Source organism: Moschus berezovskii, chromosome 9 (assembly GCF_049115385.1).
Source record: "Moschus berezovskii isolate FMDL1 chromosome 9, NW_MosBer_1.0, whole genome shotgun sequence".
Lineage (NCBI taxonomy): Eukaryota > Metazoa > Chordata > Mammalia > Artiodactyla > Moschidae > Moschus > Moschus berezovskii.
Genome location: NC_142468.1, coordinates 8,294,815 through 8,319,574, shown reverse-complemented (window position 1 = coordinate 8,319,574; position 24,760 = coordinate 8,294,815). Strand labels below are relative to the sequence as shown.

At 37.2% G+C, this 24,760-nt stretch overlaps 1 pseudogene; it reads right to left on the bottom strand.

Moving 5' to 3' along the window:
• The window catches only part of LOC148776393 (large ribosomal subunit protein eL33 pseudogene), a 92,129-nt pseudogene extending 67,574 nt beyond the window's left edge, over positions 1–24,555 (bottom strand).
• Positions 24,556–24,760: the final 205 nt, after the last annotated feature.

Below are 24,760 nucleotides of genomic sequence, written 5' to 3'. Positions count from 1 at the left end.
ATTAACCCTTTTTGGTAAATTCTTTTGCCATGTAACAAGATAATCACAGCAGTAATGGACAAAGAGCAAAATTTATAGTGCCATCTAGAATTGTGTTTACCTAATGCTTCTGCTACTCTTGCTTCTCATCTACGTTATTTATGATTTATTTAAGAGCCAAAATGATAGTTTCAAAGTATAAAATATATGCACAATTTTCCTACTTTAAGTCCTTTATGTCCTTTCTCAATTTATTGCTCCTGAGCTCCAAAACCATCCTTTTATTTTCTCTAATTACTAAAATTCTAGTTAGATTAAGTTTGTAGCTGGTATTGTTTGTGTACTTTGGCAGATGACAACCTCTCTGAGTTTAGATTTTATGTGATATGGTTATTTGGGGACATTGATAATACACACACTGTGTGTGTGTGTGTGTGTATGTATACTTGAAAAAAGTGAAAGTATTATCTGTCAGTTGTGTCCAACTCTTTGTGACCCCATGGACTGTAGCCTGCCAGGTTCCTCTGTCCATGGAATTCTCCAAGCAAGAATACTGCAGTGGATAGCCATTCCCTTCTCCAGGAGATCTTCCTGACCCAGAGATCAAACCAGAACTCCTGTACTGCAGGCAAGATTCTTTACCATCTGAGCCACCAGGGAAGCCCATATATATGTGTCAGTGATTAAGAAATGACTTATACTCTTCAAATAAGTCACCCCAATCATCCTATTTCCATCTTATCTGCCTGGGACCAGTCTGACAATGATGACTACTTGCTCATTCTATCTTTTGTCCAAATGGCTATGAAGAATGAGCTATCTAAATGGTATATAATATATTGGGAAAAGATAGATATTCCTTTCAGTACACACGGAGTGATTACAGTCTAAAGTGCTGTTGCAAACCCTGTGAAAAGCACAAAGACAACACCAGTGTTACATTGCATCCTTCAAGAGTTTGGATTCTGGTGGCAGTGAATGAAATTAGAAATGTCATGAAATAGGATTGACATCTCGTTATAAACAGAACTATGGTCTCATTTCAGGCAATGGATATGTCTGTCTCCAAAAGGCATCTTCTCAGATTTGGTCATTTATTTAATTTTGATTTGTGGTGGGAGAGATTGTCTGAAATGAGATTTATTAGAGATGTAATAGAATAAGCTAGGTAGTATGAATATACCCTACTGTTTTCCCAAAAGAAAAATGTTACATGAGCCTGAACCACCATCGTAGACAGTCATTGGAAAACGGTGATTCTAATTCATTAAACATGTTTCTCATAATTGCTATTTAGTTAACGACTGCAGTTAAATAAGACTATCATAAGACACACTATGTCAGATATTAGTTAATTTAAAACATATGTTTTAAGACTTAGCAATTATAAATCAAGCTATTCATCCCCTAAACTAAAATAAATATATCCATGATAACTCACTTGTACATAATTAGCAAACAATAATTACTTTAGTAAGCCTACATTAAAAGTTCATGCTAATAAAATAAAGAACAAAAATCGCTGTGTTGAACTTCCCTGCTGTTATTTGTAGTTTTAGATTTTTCACATTGAATTAAACATAAAATAGGGCAAACTCACTTGTGATTGCCACATTGGAATTAAGTAGAAGAGCTAAGCTTATTCACAACTATAACTCTTAAGGGAAAGGGAAAGGGGAAGTCGCTCAGTCGTGTCCGACCCTTAGCGACCCTACAGACTTCAGCCTACCAGGCTGCTCCATCCATGGGATTTTCCAGGCAAGAGTACTGGAGTGGCTTGCCATTGCCTTCTCTTAAAGGAGATGCTAAATAGAAGCACGTGATACACAGATTTAGTCTTTAGGTATTTACTTCTATAGGCCCCTTCATCTTTAAACTTTAGTAAAAATGTTAGCAAAGTTGGTTCTTAAATATAATTATTTGAAAGGAGAAATTTGAAGCATGATTTCACTTTGGTTTGTATGCTTTGTATTCATCCAATACAAAGAATTCACAAGAATTCACAAAGAATTCACAATTCACAAGAAGCCTGTGACCCTGATCTTTACCATGAAATTATGTGTTACTTGTTAAAGGACATGGTATTACTGCAGTGGTTAAATTCATTGGATCCTTCAGAGGATGATTGCAATGCATAGCAAATTGCTTTTATAATAATAGGTGGCATAATTGAAACAGAATCATCATTCTCTATCCACTCAGGCTATTATGAATCCCTCTTTGTACTTCCTGACTATCTTGATGTAGCCCTATATTATAAATGATCTTTATATTATGATTGTATCATTGCTTGTGTATATTATCGACTAAAGTGTTGGTACAAGAACCATGCTTATTTACATATTTAATTTTAGCGCTTTAAAATGCATTATCACCATCTTAGCAGGCACAAACTCTTGTTTATTGAATGAATCTTTGAATGAAGCTGCGGTCTTCCTTCTTATTTGGAAAAAAGGTTGCAAATAATTTAAAATAGTTTGTCTCAGCTTTTGCTTATATTGAAGAAGGTAATTAAATCAATAAACTTTAACTTAATGTATCTAGAGTAATGGGGCTTCCCTGGTGGCTCAGACAGTAAAGAATCTGCCTGTAATTCAGGAGACCCGAGTTTGATCCCTGGGTCAGCAAAATACTCTAGAGGAGGGAATGGCTAGTCACTACAGTATTCTTGCCTGGAGACTTCTACTGACAGAGAGGCATGGCGGGCTACAGCCCACAGGGTCACAAAGAGCCTGACACGACTGAGCGACTAACACTTTCACTTTTAATTTTCATCTAGAGTAATATTGCTTAATCAAGTCACATCATTTTGTCAATTTTCTAGCTTTAAGTTTGACATCTGTTTACTCATATTTCTAATGTCTTTGCATTCTGGGCTTTCTTATATTATTTCACATACTCAAAAGATGGCTTTTGGATATTCATGACTGGAGGAGCTTGACCTCAGGTAGGGTGTTTTGATTAGAAAAAACTGAAATTATCCAGGATATTTTCATGAGGAAAGTATTAGGCAGATTGGGCTTCCCAGGTTGCACTAGTGGTGAAGAATCTGCCTGCTGATGCTGGAGGCGCAAGAGTCATAGGTTCCATCCCTGAGTCAGAAAGATTGCCCTGGAAGAGGAAATGGAAACCCAAGACAGTATTCTTGCATGGAAAATTCCGAGGACAGAGGAGGCAGGCGGGTTATAGTTCATGGGACTGCAGAGAGTTGGACACAACTGTGTGACTGAGAACACATTAAGCAAATTAAGAATTTCTGTTGTTTTAATAGAAAGATTTGTAAGAGTATTTAGGTGTTTGTTTGTTTTTTCATGTTGCTCATAAAGGCTGACAAGTTTAAAAAGGATGAAATAACAGGGGAAAAATCTTCCTAGAAATAAAGATCATATTTAGCTGAAGTAATGTTTGTCTTGCATTCTTTGGAACATGAATATAGCATGTGGAAAAATTTAATCTCATATTGAAATTGCTATTATTACAAGTGCTGATAGGAAGATACAGAACAGCAACATAATACCTTAGTCTGTGTCATTATACTCAGATCTAAAGATCTTCATTTGTCTGCCTCCAGAATTCTCTCTAATCAAACTGGTGCTCGGTACTAGAAATTGACCAATTTTTGAAGCTACTTTCTTGAGAAATCTCAGTTGCTCCCATTACTTAATTGACTTAAAACTCCTCTGATTTTTGAAAACATTTTTACTTAATATTTTTCCATAAAATCAAGTTAATTTCCCACATTATGTGAGTACACACCGTTTACTTACATCTGAGTGAGCCTAATTACAGCTATCTTGCTTGATTCTGCACTCAAGCCTCCATTTATAGTGTTTATTTCCTTATTGTAAATATTCTTTGTTCTCATTCTATGTTCTGAACTCTCACCTAGCCAGTGATAACCTATTCAACTTCCACTCTTCATTTAAATCATTTCTCCATCTGTATCACTTGATTTTTTTCTTCAGCTATATTCAGATCCCGATGATTGACACACAACGGTTCTCAAAATTCTTCTGAAGACAAGGAATTTGGGGGTCTCTCCTATTTCTTCCAAATATTTATGAAATGCTTTCTAATGATTGACAATTAGCAGAATTCATAATGACCTGTTAAAATCAATTGCTATTAGTATTGGGAATTGGCTGGGAATAGAAAAAGATTCTTGTGTAGGATTCATGCTTATTAAAAACACACACATGCTCTCGCTCCATATATATAAAATTCCTATTTATGGGGCAAGGAAGAAGTATGTTTAGTTGTCCCAACAATACTTCAGTCATATTAATAGAGGACTTAAAGGAGACTTTTGTTCAAACATAAATTTTTATCATTACACATTCTCCTGAGCCTTGTGATTTTAATCAAAGAATTTAAAAATGTTTTCCTTCATGTAGGTATGCTTTTTAACAAATTCAGCTAATGGTGTCTTTATGAATATACATATAAATTAAAACAAAATAAATCTAAAAGATGTTTTAGGTTTCTTGTTTTTTACTTGAGGTAAGTTGAAATATCAAATTTTAAGCAGGTGTATGATTGTTTTATCGATATCATCATTGTCTTAGTATAATAGCTATCAGAGCTAATAACACTTATTATGAGCTTACTACTTGCCAGAGTTCTCATTGCCTTACCCATATGCTATCTTATTTAATGTGCCTGTCTATGAGGCTGATAGTATTGCTATTTTTATTACATAGATAAGGAATAAAAGAGTGAGAGAAGTTCAGCTTTGTGTTCAGATCACAAGCCACTAAGTGATACTGCTGCTACTGCTGCTAAGTCACTTCACACTAAGTGATACATATGCATTCAAACCAAAAAATAGTTATAAATTATATAAATTTTGATTACTGTTGTTATCAAAATAATTTCTGAAGTTCCCAAAGGCACCAATTAGAGGCAAGACTTATTTTGTTTACATGTCTCAGGAATGCATCCGCCACGTGTGTCGCTATGATGCAAAGAGTGAGATCAAATACCATGAAAGTTCAGGCTATTGATAATTGTCATCTGAGCTATGAAACATACTGTTAAGGTAAAATCCGTCTCCTTCAGAAAAAACTGTCTGTAATTCTTGATTTGATTAACTTTACAAATCTTTCTCTTTCCAGTTCACTTAATTTTATTTCATTTATCACATTTAATTTTATTTTAAATGAGATATCTTTGACATATAACATGGCATAAGTTTAAGGAATATGTTGCTGTTGTTTGGTCACTAAGTCGTGTCTGATTCTTTGTGACCAAGGACTTCGGCACACCATACTTCAATGTCCTTCACTATCTCCTGGAGTTTGCTCAAAGTCATGTCAATTGAGTCAGTGATGTTATCTAATCATCTCACCCTCTGCTGCCCTCTTCTCCTTAAGGTGCATAACATGTTCATTTACTACCTTTACCCTTTGAAGTACAAATTCCACTGTTGGATTAACCAGCATCTCCATCAGGTCATGTAATAATTTATTTTTTGTGGTGAGAACATTTAATATCTTGTACCAGCAATTTTAAAATACAGAGTGTCGTTAACTATGATCACATTACTATACATTAGATATCCTGAACTTATTAATACAGTTACCCCCTAAGAACTGCTTTTGCACTATCATATAGGTGTGGGCTTGCTGTTTTTTCATTTACATTTGTTTTGACTTTTTAAAACCTTTTTTATTATCATTGTTTTACATTGGAATGTAGCAGATTAACAATCTTGTGATGGTTTCAGGTGGGTAGCAAAGGGACTCAGCCATTCTCCCCACAAGCTTCCTCCTGATCAGTATCACGTAACACTGAGCAGAGTACCCTGGGCTGTACAGGTCCTAGTTGGTTATCCATTTTGAACACAGCAGTGTGTAAGCGTCAGTCCCAAACTCCCTAACTATCTCTTCCTCTTGTTTTTCCCCTGTCATCAGTTACACTTAGTTTTAAACCGTACTTCAAATATATCTTTGGATGGACTGCTAATATTTTAACGTTTCATGAACACCTATCTAGATATTGGTGGAAACCAATACTACGTCCCTCAGAGGGGGACCACCTCTTTCTGTCAACCATAACTTCCTCATAGGAGCTGTGCTATCTTTGTTTGACTCCCTTGCCTCTGGTTCAAATTTTCTGGGTGTCTGAAGAGGAACTAAAAAGCCTCCTGATGAAAGTGAAAGAGGAGAGTGAAAAGTTTGGCTTGAAGCTCAACATTCAGAAAACAAAGATCATGGCATCTGGTCCCATCACTTCATGGGAAATAGATGGAAAAACAGTGGAAACAGTGTCAGACTTTGTTTTGGGGGGCTCCAAAATCACTGCAGATGGTGATTGCAGCCATGAGATTAAAAGACGCTTACTCCTTGGAAGGAAAGTTATGACCAACCTTGACAGTATATTAAAAAGCAGAGACATTACTTTGCCAACAGAGGTCCGTCTAGTCATGGTTTTTCCCGTGGTCATGTATGGATGTGAGAGTTGGACTGTGAAGAAAGCTGATTGCCGAAGAATTGATGCTTTTGAACTGTGGTGTTGGAGAAGACTCTTGAGAGTCCCTTGGACTGCAAGGAGATCCAACCAGTCCATTCTAAAGGAGATCAATCCTGGATGTTCATTGGAGGGACTGATGCTAAAGCTGAAACTGCAATACTTTGGCCACCTCATGCGACGAGTTGACTCACTGGAAAAGACTCTGATGCTGGGAATTGTTGGGGGCGGGAGGAGACGGGGACGACAGAGAATGAGATGGCTGGATGGCATCACCGACTCTGTGGACATGAGTCTGAGTGAACTCCGGGAGTTGGTGATGGACAGGGAGGCCTGGCGTGCTGTGGTTCATGGGGTCACAAAGAGTCGGACACGACTGAGCCACTGAACTGAACTGAACTGACCACAGATAAGCCAGTCAATCCCTTCCCTGGGACAATGAGATGAAACAGGTAAATCCATACAGGTATCAAAGCAATATATATATATATTTTCCTTTCAAAAGAGGCTGATCTGCAGAAGGAGAAAAAAACATCTAACATAGAGAAACAGAGGGGGAAGAAAATTCTGAAGTCATTTAAAGTTCTTGACACAGCATTCTTTTAGATTGAAGTGATCTCTTGGCCTTCACTGGTCTTCACCTTTGAACTCTACCTCTTACTCGGTGATACTTCTCAGGGTCTTAATAATATAAAGCTCTTTTCTTTTCCTTTCATTTTTAGCTTTATTTTTGTTTTAGTCTAACTGAAATGATTTTTTCCTGAAATAGTCCTGGTTATTTTAAATGGTCAAATGAAAGTCTGTGTTTTATGCTATTCAAGTCCAGGTATCAAATGCTTAATAAAAGTTTATTACATTGAATTTCATTAAACTGTTTCAACTAAAGGCTATAAGACTAACTAGGATTGAAGAGGCTGAGGGAGAAGAAGACCTCCTAGTTTTCTTTGACTTATAACTTTCATTTCCCAAATAACCTTAAAGGAAAAGGAAATTATAAGCTTGTATAGAAAGACACTTGACTATTTTTATTGGATTGTATTGCTCTAGCTCAGCAGTAAAAAGGAGTCTTTCAATCTATAATGGGGAAAAAAAAATAGGAAGGAACTGTTTGAACCTGAGCAGTTATACAAAACAGAAATTGGCTTGGCCAGTCCACTCAAATCCTGATGCTTTTATTGGAAATGGTTTCTCTTGCAGTAAGTTCTTTTTACAGTTGCTGAGCTTGGACCTGCAACTATAGACACTTGGTTGAGAAAATGATCATACAGAGACACTGACAGAGAATTTCTCATAGAAGAGAATCTAGGGAGGAAAATATGAGTACCAAGCAGTGGGATTGTTTATATAAAATCCTCATGACCTATTAGTGGCAGAAAGCTTATCTCCATAAGAAAATTCATCCATTCAGATTCCAGTATCTTTCTTTTTCTCACAATCTCACTGTTAGGAATAAAAAGGAAACCCAGAATCTTGGCTCACTTTCAGACATATTCTGGTGAGCTTCCCAGTGAAGGAGTTTGAATGGTAACCCACCCCTGGGTTGCAAATGGCAATTCAGGAACAGATCATTTTGAATAACTCATGAAACAGTCATGCTTGAGATTCTGAACATTGTGCTTGAGAATAGAAGAACTGAACAAGGGACTTGGGATGGTCATTATTAAGAAGCAAAAGCTGCTATTCAGATGATTAGTAGCACCCAGAAAGAGTAATCAGGTCTAAAATAGAGCTGTTTTACATTTGAAAGAGTTCCATACAAATGTCTTTGTGAAATATAACTGTTTCAGGTAGTATTTATTTTCCATCCTTTTCCATTTATTGGGTATTTTACAGTACATTTTCTTATCATATTACATTTCAGGCAGACCTTTGGGATGTAGTCACACATGTATTTTAGAAGCTATATATTGAATGAGGCACATGTAAATCAATTAACTCATAATAGTCCACATGAAGATTTGTGAATGTCTTTATTTCTCCATATACTTTATTCATAGAGTTTGAAATAAAAGGTAGAAGTGAGAAAGGGGGTGTTATATGAAGGAGAACAGTTTTCTTTGCAAGAAACCTCTAAACTGCTGAGTTGAAGACATTTCAGCAAATTATCAAGGACATGTGGTCTCAGCAGCATTCACATCTCAGTAACACTGGATTGTGTGATATATAATCTTAATGACTGTGGCTTGAATTAAGCACACACACAATTTCTTACTCACAAATCTCAAGGTCCCCCAGTAATTTACTCAAATAACTCAGTGTAAGGTGACTTTTGGTTAGATGCCAGGTTGTATCAAGTAAGATACTCTCGGGGCCCAAATGTTAAGTTTGCTACATAAAAAGATTCAGAGATTATGGTAAAATTTAACTACTCATCCGAATCTCCTACATTTCCACTGTTTTAAAAGCTAACAACTTAATTCCTTGAGACAGTTCTGGTGTCTGTTTTGCAGTTTTAAAATGCATTTTTTTAAAAAAAAAAAAAGGTATAAAAATCTATGCTTTTTTATGTAATAGCTTTATACTAGAAAGCTTAGGAGGCTTTATGCAAAATGGTGTACCTGAACATTGTCAGAGATATATTATTACCTTAATGCTTAAATTTGGCATGACCCATGGTAACACAGAGAAGGCAATGGCAAGCCACTCCAATACTCTTGCCTAGAAAATCCCATGGATGGAGGAGCCTGGTAGGCTGCAGTCCGTGGGGTTGCTAAGGGTCAGACATGACTGAGCAACTTCACTTTCACTTTTCACTTTCACACATTGGAGAAGGAAATGGCAACCCACTCCAGTGTTCTTGCCTGGAGAATCCCAGGGACGGGGGAGCCTGGTGGGCTTCCATCTATGGAGTCACACAGAGTCGGACACAACTGAAGTGACTTAACAGCAGCAGCATGGTAACACAGATTACCTCAATGCTCATATCAGGTTTGTTCTCTGCTAATGCTCACGACAGGCCCAGGCCTCCATCACTTGGGGCTCACTTTTAAGTGGTAAAGAATCCTCCAACAAGGCAGGAGACACAGGAGAAGTCGGCTCAATCCTTGGTTGGAAAGATAGCCTGGAGTAGGAAATGGCAACTTACTCCAGTATTGTTGCCTGGAAATTTCCAAGGACAGAGGACCCTGGTGGGCTACAGTCCATGGTATCACAAAGAGTTGCACACAACTGAGCATGAACGCATGCACATGTATAATCACTTAGGAGACATGAGTGATTTCTACCAATAAGACTCATTTTTCCTCAGCTCTTATTCGGGAATTTTATTAAGATACATATACTAAGACTGGAAGTTCTTTAAGCAGCTATTAATTACTTATTTGTATCTTTAGAAACCTGTACACAGGTCAGGAAGCAACAGTTATAACTGGACATGGAATAACAGACTGGTGCCAAATAGGAAAAGGAGTACATCAAGTATATTGTCACCCTGCTTATTTAACTTATATGCAGAGTACATCATGAAGAATGCTGGGCTAGAGGAAACACAAGCTAAAATCAAGATTGCTGGGAGAAATATCAATAACCTCAGATATGCAGATGATACCACCCTTATGGCAGAGAGTGAAGAGGAACTAAAAAGCCTCTTGACGAAAGTGAAAGAAGAGTGAAAAACTTGTCTCAACATTCAGAAAACTAAGATTATGGCATCCAGTCCCATCACTTCATGGGAAATAGATGGGGAAACAATGTCAGAGTTTATTTTCTTGGGATCCAAAATCACTGCAGATGCTGATTGTGGCCATGAAATTAAAAGATACTTACTCCTTGGAAGGAAAGTTGTGACCAACCTAGAGAGCATATTAAAAAGCAGAGACATTACTTTGCCAACAAAGGTCCATCTAGTCAAGGTTATTGGAGAAGGCAATGGCACCTTACTCCGGTACTCTTGCCTGGAAAATCCCATGGACAAAGGAGCGCCGTAGGCTGCAGTCCCTGGTGTCGCTGAGAGTCAGACATGACTGAGTGGCTTCACTTTCACTTTTCACTTTCATGCATTGGAGAAGGAAATGGCAACCCACTCCAGTGTTCTTGCCTAGAGAATCCCAGGGACAGGGGAGCTTGGTGGGCTGCCATCTATGAGGTCACATAGAGTCGGACACGACTGAAGTGACTCAGCAGCAGCAGCAGCAGTCAAGGCAATGGTTTTTCTAGTAGTCACGTATGGATGTGAGAGTTGGACTATGAAGAAAGCTGAGCACCAAAGAATTGACGCTTTTGAACTGTGGTGTTGGAGAAGACTCTTGAGCATCCCTTGGACTGCAAGGAGATCCAACTAATCCATCCTAAAGGATATCAGTCCTGGGTGTTCATTGGAAGGACTGATGCTAAAACTGAAACTCCAATACTTAGGCCACCTGATGTGAAGAGCTGATTCATTTGAAAAGACCCTGATGCTGGGAAAGATTGAGGGCGGGAGGAGAAGGGGACGAAAGAGGATGAGATGGTTGGATGGCATCACTTACTCGATGGACATGGGTTTGGGAGGACTCTGGGAGTTGCTGATGGACAGGGAGGCCTGGCATGCTGCGGTTCATGCGGTCACAAAGAGTTAGACACGACTGAGCAACTGAACTGATTGACTGACTCTCAAGGGAATCCCAGGTCTTTCACTAAAGATAAGTGTTTCTAGTGGAAAACCATGGGGAGAAAAAGGAAAATTTAATGAGAATAAGGTCAAGGAAAAGATATAAGAAAGGATTAGGAAAATGTACTAAATCAAAATTGTTTCTTCTGGGAAACTACACAAAAGTGAGTATAAATCTATTAGATTGGCTTTTCCTTCTATTAATTTGGAACAGTTGGTATATAATGATAAAGACATGTGAAAGAATGTCATAGTAATAGGTTACTCTCGTAAGTATGGGAACTGGAAACATAATCTTATCATTGGACTTATCATTGGATGCCTACTTTCTTCACAGAGCTCATCTCCTACCACTTTTCCTCATCTATTTTGCAGTTACACTTTCTCTTTTCCTGTTCTTCAAATGTTTTATCATTATTCTCATTAATGGGCCTTGGCTGTCTGCTTAAAAAAACTGTAACTCCATTATTAAGATATTAATCTCATCATTTTCAGGATTTATATATCAGATCAAATGTCATCTTCTGGGAGACCTACTTTTTGATTACTGTAGTTGAACCAACCCCAATTTCCTATCTCCAATGGACTTGCTTTATATTTTTAGAAACTATATCACTGCTTTGAAGTTAATTACTTCTTTGCTTATATAAGAATGTAAGTACAATGAGAGCATTGTTTAAAGACAAATGGAGGCTCATTAGATTTGCAAGAGGTTATTTGAGCCGATACCTATTTGAATGGGGCAGTGCCTGGCCTAGACTGGAATTGGTTAGGAGCCGCTCCACAGACAGGAGCTAGTGGAAAAACTTCTGTAGAGAAGAGTTGGAAGCAAAGCAATTACATTATTTGACTAGCCATAGCTTAAGAGATTGTCTTATGTTTGAAAGCCTAGTTGGCTCTTTGTGACTGGTTGTTCTTAGGTTTTGTTGTCTCAATCTGGAGACATTTTAGACTTAGGTTTCTTTTTGCTTATATAGGCTAATCGCCTCCTTGTCTAATTAATTTAAAGCATGGATTTTGCCTTGCTAGTTAGGGCATTCTAGTATCTAGAAGAAAGCCATGCACATATTGAGACTCAATAAATGTTTGATAATGGACAAGTGATTATATTCAGATTCATGAGCGTGTGATTGGATATTGGTACCACTTTTGTAAGTGTCCATGATTAGCACTAATTGTTCATCTTGTCTATTTGTTGAATCATTCTTCATTGCAAAACTGCTTCTTGTTGTTGTTCAGGAGCTCAGGCATGTCTGACTCTTTGTGACACCCTGTCCTTCACCATCTCCTGGAGCTTGCTCAAATTCATGTCCATTGAGTTGGTGATGCCATCATTCATTATAAAACTGCTTACCCACCACTAACTTAGTGCCATAAACAGAACTACATTCTCTATGCCATGGAGAGTCACAGAAAGATTTAAAATAATAATGAAACACTTATGAATGTGTAAATATGCATACATACATGTATGTGTATCTGTGTGCACATACATATGTGTTTTTAGTACATAATAATAATATCTGAAAAAAATGGATTTGAAAGAGTTAAGTCCAACTGTTATGGCAGTTTCAGTGCTATATGATGACCAGTCAAATGCAAAGAAGTGACAAGTCCCAGATATATTTCAGTGATAAAGCTAACAGAACTTGTTAATTGAAAGTTGAGGTGAGGAGGCTTTATAGATAGCCTTCATGTTTTGAAAGACTGTGTGGTTAATGTTGCTTAAATTGATTAGATGGATCTAGATGGTTGAGAGGGAAAGGTCTGTGAGAGTTGTCTGAATGTCAGAAGTTGAACTGAGGTCCTGTGTAGAGATATTCATCAGAGAGTAGGATATAATGATTTGAGGTTCAGGAAAATTGTATTTTGAGAAGATACACATTTGATAGCAATTATTTGAAATTGTGAGAGTATAAGGAACACAGAGGAATTCTCAGAGGAAACGGAGAAGAAAAGTCAAGAGATACATTAGGAAAACTATGTGAGTAAAGTTTGAAGAAACAGAACTAGATCAACGGTATCAAATGTAGTAAAAGTCAAATGTAATGAAGAGTGAAAAAATATTAGAAGATATAATCATGCTATTTTTGGTTGCTACAGAGTCAGTAATTTAGTTTATTACAGAACTTATGAATGTGAGACACTTTACAGTGTACTGTTTTCCCAGATTCTTGGAAAAATGCTTTTCATGCTTTCTGATTTCCGGTAAGAGGCATGCTAACTTTAGATGAGTATTCTACAGTTATTCTGAGGCAGAATCGATCTCAGATAAGAAAATTTCTTGCCTGGGAAATGATGAAGAATAGAGTAAGCCTGTGAATATCAAGATTTTCCAAACAGCACAACCTAGTAACCACCCCATTTGATGCTGATTCGTTCTACTGTGATAGCACTACTGCATTACACACCGACATTTCATTTAGCCATCTCTAAAAGAGAAAGGTCTTCAGTATTTCCAAAGGTGGAATGATCCCATATGCTACCTTTTACAACTAGCCTCAAACTTCTTCAGTTCAGTTTAGTTCAGTTCAGTCGCTCAGTCGTGTCTGACTCTTTGTGACCCCATGGACCGCAGCACGCCAGGCCTCCCTGTCCATCATCAACTCCCGGAGTTCACTCAAACTCATGTCCATTGAGTCGGTGATGCCATCCAACCATTTCATCCTCTGTCGTCCCCTTCTCCTCCCGCCTTCAATCAAACTTCTTACAGGTTTACTATTTTCCCCATTGCATTGTCTACTCAAAGAAAACAATATATAAATCTTATGTTCTATAAGTCTTATCTCAGCATTAAAAAGTTGAGTCAGAATTGCTTTGAAATAGGACAAGTAAGCCCAACACACACACACGCACACAGAAAGAATTAAATAATAAGAGTAGGGATCAATGGGATATAAATTAGAAACTGAGAAAAGAAACAAGCTCAGTAACTAAAACTGATACAGAAAGACTCTGAAAATTAATGTCAGTGTTTACTGTTACCCTCTTGTTTCACCTTTGTTTTCTCCACCGGTGACTGCTAGTGCTATTCTTACTTTCCCAGTTACACCAAAGCCAAACTGGGTCCATTGTTCTGTTCACTATCAACATGTAACCAGTCACCAAATCCTTTTGCTACTACCCCTTTAATAATCCAGACACCAGTGATGTTTTTCAGTTTCCGTAGACTGAATTCTAGTGGAATTTGGTCCTTCTGTGCACAGATTATTACAGTGGCCTCCTGATATCTATTCCCCTTGCTCTGAATGGTTCTAATATGAGTTCACAATTCACACTACTTTCAGAATAATCTTTTTAAAATGAAAAATCTGGCCCCACTCCCTACTTAGAATCCTGCGGGGACTCCCCAGGGGATTCAGTGTAAAATTCAACTCCTTACCAGCTTAGTGGTACCCTGTCTAATCTGGTACATGTAAGTTCCCTGACCTCGTATCCTTCTAGTCTTTACATAAAGTCCAGCCTCTGGAAAACTTGGGGTTGATTTTACAGACCTTTCTTCCTTTTAGTATAAGCATTTAAAGTTATACCTTCCCTTCTAAGTCACACTTGCTTCATCCTGCAAAACTAGATATGCTAAATTTAATTATTAAAATAGTTTCTAATTCCTTTGTGCTTTATACAGATTATCTAAAACTATTTTGCATTATTTCTAAATATTTGTGTTTTCCTTATTTATAATTTTTTATTTCTAATTTAATTGTATTGATATTAGAGAATATACCATATGTTGAATTCAAATTCAAAGATTTGAATTATTTGAATTTTACTTAAAATTTTTTTATAGGGCTATATATATTTTATCTCGGTGATATGTTACTTGCATTTGTGAAGAATGTGTAAACTAAAACCATTGCACATATTCTGTGTGTATGGGCATGCTGAGTCACTTCAGTCGTGTCTGACTCTTTGCAACTCTATGGACTGTAGTCTGCCAAACTCCTCATGCATTGGGATTCTCCAGGCAAGGTTACTGGAGTGGGTTGCCACACTCTCCTCCAGGAGATCTTTCCAAAATAGGGATCGAACCTGCATCTCTTATGTCTCCTGCATTGGCAAGAAGGTTCTTTACCACTAGCACCACCGTTCTATAAATGTCAATTAAATCATGGTAGTGAGATAATGTTCAGATCACCTGTGTCTTTATTGAGTCTTTTATGTCTAGTTCTGTCAGTTTCTGAATTAAAGATGTTAAGAAATTTAGCAGTGTTTGTGGAATTGTCTCTTTGCTTGGTTCTGTCTGTCTTTGCTTCATGATTTTAAAGCTCTGTTATCAACTAAATATAGATTTCTGATTGCTTAATGTTCCTGACTCTTCTATCAGTGTTAAATGTACATCTCATTTATGATAATTCTTTTGCCCCAAATCTATTTTATCTGTTACTTATGTAACTATTTTAGCTTTCTAATATATACTATTTGCATGATATCTGTATTTTTACTCATTTATTTTTAAACTGTGTTTTTATATATTATTACATCTCATATTGTATAGAGTTGATTTTTAATCACTTCTGACATTTTATCTTTTCATTGGAATGTATAGTTTATTAATTAAGTCATTAATATAGTTGAATTAAGTTTAATATTTTTTCCGTTTGTCCCTTTTATTTTTATTCCTTTTTTAAAATTTCCTATCCTCTTTTTGTATTATTTTGATATTTTAAAAATTATTTTATTGCAATTTATGTATCAGATTGGTAATTTTTGCTTTGTTTTAGTGATTACTATAGGGATAACACTTTTTCAATATTTCAGTATATTTTGAATTACTATTTATCAGTTCACAAATGTATTTTTATGCATACAATGCAGAAATTTTTTAATTGGTTATATCTCTTGATTTTTATGCTACTGTGTCATATGTTATAAATACAAATATTGTAACAATCAGAATTTGCAATATTTTGGTAAAATATTCACATATATTTTAAAACTGAGAAAGAAAAGATAGTATTCTAAATTTATTTCAATATTTACCATTTCTGACGTTCTTCATTCATTCCTGAGGATACTGTTCTTTATCATTACATATCCCTTCAACCTGAAGAATATTTTTTAATATTCCTTATATTCAGGATCTGCATATGGTTAACTTACTTTTATTTTCCCTGAAAATGTCACACTATTATTCTTGAAAGATATTTCTGTAGATATGAAATTCCATATGGGCAAGCTTTTCTTTCAACACTTCAGATATGTCATTTTGCTGTCTTCTGTTTTCTGTAATTTCTGATTAGAAATTTTGTAACATTCTAATTATTTTGCCCCTGAATGTACATTGTCCTTCTTCTCTGTCTGCTTTGAGACTTTCCTCTTTATCTCTAGTTTTCAGTAGCTGACTATGAAACATCTAGTTATGCTTTTTTAATATTTATCGTGTTTGAATTTGACCAACTCTATTGCATCTGTAAATATATGTCTTTATCAAAACTGGGAAATTTTCAGGCCAATATTTGTTCAAGTATTTTTCCTAGTCAAGTTTCTATCAACTCTGTGGGGTTATAATCATGCACACATTAAGTGATTTTGCTTTTTGTTATGCTGCTTATCTCTAAAGTTCTGTTCATTTTTCTTTAGCTATTTTCCTCCCTTTTCTTCAGATTAGATATCTTCTATTAATCCATCTTTTTGTCTAGTGATTCTTTTTTTTTAAATTCTCTCTAGTCTATTAAGACCACACTGGGTCTTAATACCTGACCTGGGTCAGATACCGTATTTTTCACTTCTAAAGTTTGCATTTCATTCCTTTCATTGTTTCTGTTTTCCTCTGACACCTATCATTTCATTTATTATAAGCTCATATTCCTCTTTTTGTCAATAATAGTTATAGTATCTGCTTCAAAGTCCTAGACTAAACAATCTAACATCTGGGTCATCTCAGTGTTGATTTCTGATGATTATCATTTTCCTTGAGAACAGATCATATTTTCCAAGTTCTTCATACACTTAATAATTTTGCATTGTATTCTGGAACTGTACATATTATATTGTGGATGATATTGACTCTGTATTATTCCTCCAGAGTTTTGGTATCATTCATATAGCAGGCAACTAATAGTGTTTAACTCAATTCACAAACCCCTTCTCTTGAGCAGCAGCCATGTTCCATTTTGCTCTTTTCTCTTTAGAGAGTTGTTGGCGGTCTGCCCATAGTGTGTGTTTCCTACTTCAGTGAAGAGATTTAGGAATAGGGTAAACATGGAATTTGAAGTTTACCCTGATGACTCACATGGTAAAGAATCCGCCTGCAATGCAGGAGACCTCAGTTTGATCCCTGGGTCGGGAAATACCCTGGAGAAGATAATGGCTACTCAGCCCAGTATTCTTGCCTGGAGAATTCCATGAACAGAGGAGCCTGGTGGGCTGCAGCCCAAGGCACTGCAAAGAGTCAGAGTGACTAACACTCTCACTTCTCTTCTCTTGCTCTATTACCCTCCAGGATTAACTACTCACTTTCCAAAGATAGTGGTTGCTTTGAAATTTGATGTCTGCTACTACAAGCCAAAAGACTTTGTGCTTTCTTTCTGAATTTCAGCCACCCCCTGGGAGACTGACCGTGCTCTGTTTTCCCACTGAAACTCTAAGAATGAGTAACTCATTATAAGCTATTCTCTCTTTCCATGGATCAAGTCTCCATCAGAAAATTTTTTTGTCTTGTGTATATCTCAGAGTCCGTAGGTAGTTTTTGTTTGAGTTGTTCTTAATTGATGTTCATCTGTTGGTCTCTTGGTTTAGAGTTTACAAGAATGTATTTGAATATATCTGAAACAGAACCCCGATATTCAGGTTGTATTTTGTCATATAGTTTAGCAACAATGAAAACAAGCCTCAGGTTGGAGACACAGACATAAAATTCATTAGGCTATCAACCCAGTTGATATTTAATTAGGAGTGGTGATTTTCAGATGCTACCTGGCATCAAATAATACTCTACTTTCAACTTTGAACCTAAATTTTTATGTATAAACTTCTAAGACAAGTATTAAAATATTTAAAAAGCTGTGAGGTCTTTTCCCTGAGGTCATCATGCAATTACATAATCATCTTTTACATATTTCAGTTCAGTTCAGTTCAATCGCTCAGTCGTGTCCAACTCTTTGCGACCCCATGAATCACAGCATGCCAGGCCTCCCTGAAATACTTATAAACAAAAGACTCTGCAACATCAGAGGGTATCCTATTAAGGCATTTGCTTAATTTACATTGTATAAAGATCAGTCCTTTATTATATGCACCAATTTTATTCATGAAGTAATATCTATTTGAAAAGAAGATTGTGCCATGATATATGGCCATAGTATGATAATCTGATAACTGTTCGGGGGATGGGAGAGGCATAATAGATTGAAAATTTGGATCCTGTGAAGTCCCAATAACACCATTATTAGACTGATTTTATTTTGTGGAAAAACTGCATCTTCACCATTTTTATATTTTCAGTATCTAGTTCCTTGACTTATATATGCTGTGCATTTGGTAGATTTTAAGAAAATGACATCAGATAAAAACCAATTTTGTTCATTTAATAATAGTCTCTTGATAGATGTTATGATATCCATAGTCTGACATTCGTAGTCTGAAAAACTTATTTGATACTAGGTTATAGAATTTAATAACTACAATCAGGTAAATCAAACTTTTTGACTCTAAGTGACTTTACAAAATGGCTATTGACTAACTTACCAGGTAGTGCAAATCATATAAGATAGTGTAGGTGAAATTGTTTTTGAAATAGTAAATTGCTATTAAATGCTAGGACTTTCCTAGTGACTCAGTGGTTAAGGAATCCTCCTGCCAGTGCAGGAGGTGGCAAGTTTGATCCCTGGGTTGGGAAAATTCCCCTGGAGAAAGAAATGGAAATCCACTCCAGTATTCTTGAGAAACCCCATGGGCAGAGAAGCCTGGCAGACCACAGCCCATTGGGTCACAAAAGAGTTGGACATGACTTAGCAAATAAACAACAATAACCATAAAATGCTAGTCATGATTATCTCTGTATAACACAGTATTCTAGTTAGTATAAAGAACATAAAATACTCAAGATAAAATTCATTGCAAGGAAGAAGTTGCAGTCTAGACAAATGAAACTGTGAGGCTATAATTAAGTAAAAAATTTCCCATGTGTAAGATTCATGTGTTCAAATTAAATGGTCTCTGACTGAGGATGCAAGGAATTCACCTAGATGATATCTACAAACTTTGGAATGTAATTCTGTAATGCCTTTTCTTTTGTTCTTCTAAAGCCCTGTGTTTTCTTTTCCTGCTTATTTCAAGGAAGTTGAATAAATAAAATGTCATAATGTATATTTATATATTATGCTTATTTATCATTGCTGCATTGATTCATCATTTGTATATTGATAAATATTTTTAAGATGGTGGGTGGCATGCAATTTGTAAACAGAAGGTGGACGTGTGGAGACAAGCCTCCAGTCTAGTTATCAGGCAATCCTCTTTGTTCTTGCATCCCTTTAGCTTTTCTGCTCCCTTTTCAGAACCCAAGACTACCCACTCTGATACTCTTGCCTGGAAAATCCCATGGGTGGAGAAGCCTGGTGCAGGCTGTAGTCCATGTGGATCGCAGAGTCGAACATGACTGAGTAACTTCACTTTCACTTTGAGAAAAGAGACCTGGGATTCCCATTTTAAAGCAATAAATGCCATTGTTCTGATCCTAACTCAAGATAGACAATTTAGAGGTTGGAAGTCAGGCGTTAATTCTAAAAGTACCTTCTCTGTGACTCACACTTCTTCCCTTTTCCATTTAAAGACTTGGCTGAGACCTTTATTTCAAAGAAGCAAACACTGTATAGCGCTAACTACATTATTAAATAGAGCAGTGGACTTGGGGAATATGTTGAATGAGAGACAATCGTTTCCAATAACTGTCAATGGAAATGACCTTTAAAATTGAATAAAAAATAAAAATAAAGTGGTTCACATTCTGACGGTTTTCATGTAGCAGATAGGTCATAACGAGCCCATTAGCTTCCCTTGTTTCTTAATTAACTAGGACTTGGGGGAGAAAATTGATATTTTGTGTTGGCTCCTCACATAGGACCAACACATGAAAGCCATCACACACTAATATGCGCTGGTTTCCTAGGCCCTTCTGCCTGTCCTTTGGAAAAGGTTTAGATCTCTGTGCTAAAGATTACTTCCATCTTTCATGTTTAAGAAAAGGTCCTCCAATTGCACCATGACATTTACATCATCTAAGAGACATCTCATTGCTAAAGTAAATTTATCCATAATATATCTCAGCATTAAGGTTTCTGGATTTTAATTAGGGGATGAAACATAAATCAGAATTTTAAGCCACAGTAGTTAATAGAGTTGTCCATTAGCTTTCTATTAGACTAACAGTGCCAATCACAATATTCACACATAAACATGCCAGAGTTTAGTTTGTGCTTAGGAAATACTTTGCAAACCTGTTCTTTACTTTGTATTGATAAAAGGTAGGATTTTTAGCTACTTTGCAGCAAAATGTGCACAGCAGTGAGAGTGCACCACTATAAAAAATTGAGACTCACCTGCCTATCTTGCCTCCCCCTTGAGCCCTTTCTTATTTAATATGTGATACAGTGAACAAAGCAAAAACAAAAAAGACCTGTGGTATGTATGCTTATATCCACTGTACTTTAAAGGATGAAAAAAATTTTGTTTGGCTTTTTCAATACATTTAACCAATCACAAATATATGAAAACATGCTTACATGTAGTAGTTTTTAAGTTTAATGTTGTAATTTTTGGAAAACCAGGGAAATGTGGAACACCTGCTCTTAAACAGCCTGTTAAGGTTTTTAGTTATATTCCTGGGCAACTACAGAGCCACTGAGAGCAGCAGTGTACCAAGAAGCACACTGTATTTAGAACTATCCACAAAACAAATAGAATATCCTCCCACATATCCAAAACTTAATGTGAATCATTTGTCTCATGGATATTTTTGGTAGGTTGTGGTAAAGAAAACCACAGCCTATGGCAATGTTAAATACTAAAGCATAATTAGTGTTAATATGTCCATCACTTTCTGCCAGGCAAGTAAAAAGGCCAAAAGTATCTTCTTTCAAATAGTTCATTCTATTTTATTTGGTACAATATTTCCTGAAAAGCATGGGTCCCACTCTATTGTTAATGTAAGTTAATTTTGAGAAGAAAATAATGAAAAGAAACAAAAGGCGATTTTCATGTATTACTTTGTACATTTTTGACATTTTAAAATCAGTGAGAATTTACCCATATATAAACATTGCACAAAGAAAGAATGCATGTATTGATTTTCACTCTCAGAAAAAATAATTTTCATTAGTTGTCTAAATCAGCATCGTTTTTTCTATATTTCCTCTTATGTATAGAGAATGTGATTGGCACATGGTTGTATTGTATTTTAAAAATGCACAGGATCTTATAGTCTGGTAGAAAAGACTGGCAAGTGACATTGGACCGATAGCAGAGTGTCAGAACAGCATTATTAGAGGTATTCTGAAGTGCTTGGGTGTTCATTGGAGGGACTGATGTTGAAGCTGAAACTCTAGCACTTTGGCCACCTGATGCGAAGAGCTGACTCATTTGAAAATACCCTGATGCCGAGAAAGATTGAGGGCAGAAGAACAGGGGATGACAGAGGATGAGATGATTGGATGGCATTACCAACTCAATGGACATGGGTTTGGGTGGACCCTGGGAGTTGGTGATGGACAGGGAAGCCTGGTGTGCTGTGGTTCACGGGGTTGTAAAGGGTTGGACACAACTGAGCAACTGAACTGAAATGCTTAGGGAGCAGAGGAGAAAGGTGGGGAATGTCAGGAAGGGGCGGTGACATCAGCTAGGTTGCTGATCACTGTGAAAAAAGGCAAATAGCTCAGCTGAATACAGAAAGTAATGTCAATATAACAGAGAGAAGAGCGTCCATGAAGCACGGACTGGAACACAACATGACTATCTTTACAAGAGCAATCTGCCTGTCCCAGAGCAAGATAAGAAAGGGTATTTTCTAGAAAGTGACGTGGACTGAGGTTGCACACATAGACCAGCTATTCTACTTTAATGCTTGTTTTTAGTGCTGGCCCAGGATGTCAGTGACTGGAAAAAAACAGTTCAAACAGAGGCATAAGTCCTTAGATTTACATTCCATGGTGTCTGAGGGTCACAGCCGAGTGGTTTCTCAACAGCTGTCTGTACTTCATCTAGCATTTAATGTAGGTACAATTAGTGATAATTTCAATAATTGTGATGCCACCACCTGAGAGAGGTTCAGTTCAGTTCAGTCGCTCAGTTGTGTCCGACTCTCCGTGACCCCATGAATCACAGCACGCCAGGCCTCCCAGTCCATCACCAACTCCCGGAGTTCACTCAAACTCACGTCCACCAGTGTCCTATTTCCCATGTGCAAAGGGTTGTCTGTAGACTCCTTAAATCCAAGAGCAACTTAACCCAAGAATCTCGATTTGAGTGTTTATTTCCTAGGGCTGTTCATGACTCCAACAGGAAAGAGATGGCAACATCAATGGTAACAATTTATAAAGCAAAAGCAGTTTTAATAGAAATGGTGATGAAATATCCTAAATCTAACAACAGTGGACAGAAAAGTTGCTACTCACAGGTCTAAAAGGGGAAGAGGAGGTGTGACTACGATAAGCTAGGGAGATTACCTTAGGCAAATGCTGTCTGATAGTAGTTTTGGTCTTTAGTAGAGGGACACAGCCAATTTGTAGTGATCTTGCAGGGAGACACTCAGTAATAAGGACTGGACCTCTCACCCATTCTCTGAATTCCTGTTGGTGCCAACCTTTGGCTGACTCGAAATCAAAGTGAAGAGCTGATCAGCTATTTGTGAAGCCGTGTGGAAACACTGCAGTCAGTATGATGGGAAGAATGGAAATATCAAACATATCACACCTCTTTTTTTTTTTTTTTAAATCGGTCGGATGATTGGGTTCAGAGCACCATATCTTAAAATGCTTCCTAGGAGAAGGCAATGGCAAGCCACTCCAGTACTCTTGCCTAGAAAATCCCATGGATGGAGGAGCCTGGTAGGCTGCAGTCCGTGGGGTCGCTAAGGGTCGGACACGACTGCGCGACTTCACTTTCACTTTTCACCTTCACACATTGGAGAAGGAAATGGCAACCCACTCCAGTGTTCTTGCCTGGAGAATCCCAGGGACGGGGGAGCCTGGTGGGCTTCCGTCTATGGGGTCACACAGAGTCGGACACGACTGAAGTGACTTAGCAGCAGCAGTAGCAGAATCATAGTTTTATGGTATGCTAATCATTTAATTTGAAGAATTTTCAAGTAATCAATTATGATTATATCAAATGCACTGAAAACATGTCCATACACATGAGCCACTCAGGTCTTTAATATACAGATAGCAGTGCAGTCCTCTAAGTGGGTATATACATGCAGTATTCTTAAATGCATTTGAATATTAAATTCCTATTAGAGTTTAAGTTGGAGAGCTTATTAGGAACTATAGCTATACCGACAAATTCAAGGAAAAAAGATACTCAAATCTTACATTATTTTTTTTTTCTGACTGAGTCAATGTGTTGACCGACTCAAAAAATTCATCTGCCACAGCTATCATATTCAAGAAACTCAACGTTTTCTGTGCTTTCATCATGGAAGATATGACCCTACTGAACACGGTTCATTGGCTCATTGGAAATATTATACTTTCATCAAAAACTATGTGTGCATATATCTTTTGCAATTTGACTTGAAAGAATCTTTATTAAAACTTCAAAGCTATAAATTTGCACTTTCAAAAACTAAATTCTTTCAGTTCTGGGCTGCTGCTGCTGCTGCTAAGTCACTTCAGTCGTGTCCGACTCTGTGTGACCCCATAGACGGAAGCCCACCAGGCTCCCCCGTCCCTGGGATTCTCCAGGCAAGAACACTGGAGATGGTTGCTTCCATATTTTCCCTCTTCAGTTCTCTGGTATTAACATGTGTCTTTTAGTAGCTAAATCTCCTTGTCATTGTAACTGCAAAAGAGCTACATAAGAATAAATAAAATGGCCGGACTTCCTTGATATGGCTGTGGAATCTTCTGGCTTGCCTTGGGATTAGTGCTTCAGAATCTGAAATATATTAATTCTTGCTTACGTTCTTTCCCATATTTAAAATCTTGCTTACGTTCTTTCCCATGTTTGCTCTGAGGCCACCCTCTCTTCTCCTTTGAGCATCTTTACACATTTATCCGTGGCTGTACCGAATCTTTGTCGCTGTGCACACTTTTCTCTAGCTCCTGAGAACCGAGGCGCTCTGCAGTTGCGGTCCGTAAACTTCTCTCTGCAGTGGCTGCCCTTCTTGTTCTCTAGGCTTCAGCAGTTGCAGTGTGTGGGCTCAGTATTGCGGTTCCTGGGCTCCAGAGCCCAGGCTCAATAGCTCGTGGCACACGGGCTTCGCTGCTCCGCGTTATGTGGGACCCTCCGCACCCAGGGATGGAGGCTTCGTCTTCCGCGTTGGAAGCGTACGATTCACCACTGAGCCACCGGGGAAACCCCATCCTTGTACTCTTAATATTCTTAAATGTGAAACACGGATACTCACTGTACTTTTCTTATTGTAGTTTGAACTTTTCAATATCAGCAAAATAACTGGAAAGCAAATTACGGAAAGAAAATAAGGGAATCTTGAAAACTGCAGAATTAAGCACAATGATTTCAGATAATTGACAAGTCAGTATGTGATATCATTTCAAAATATTTTGG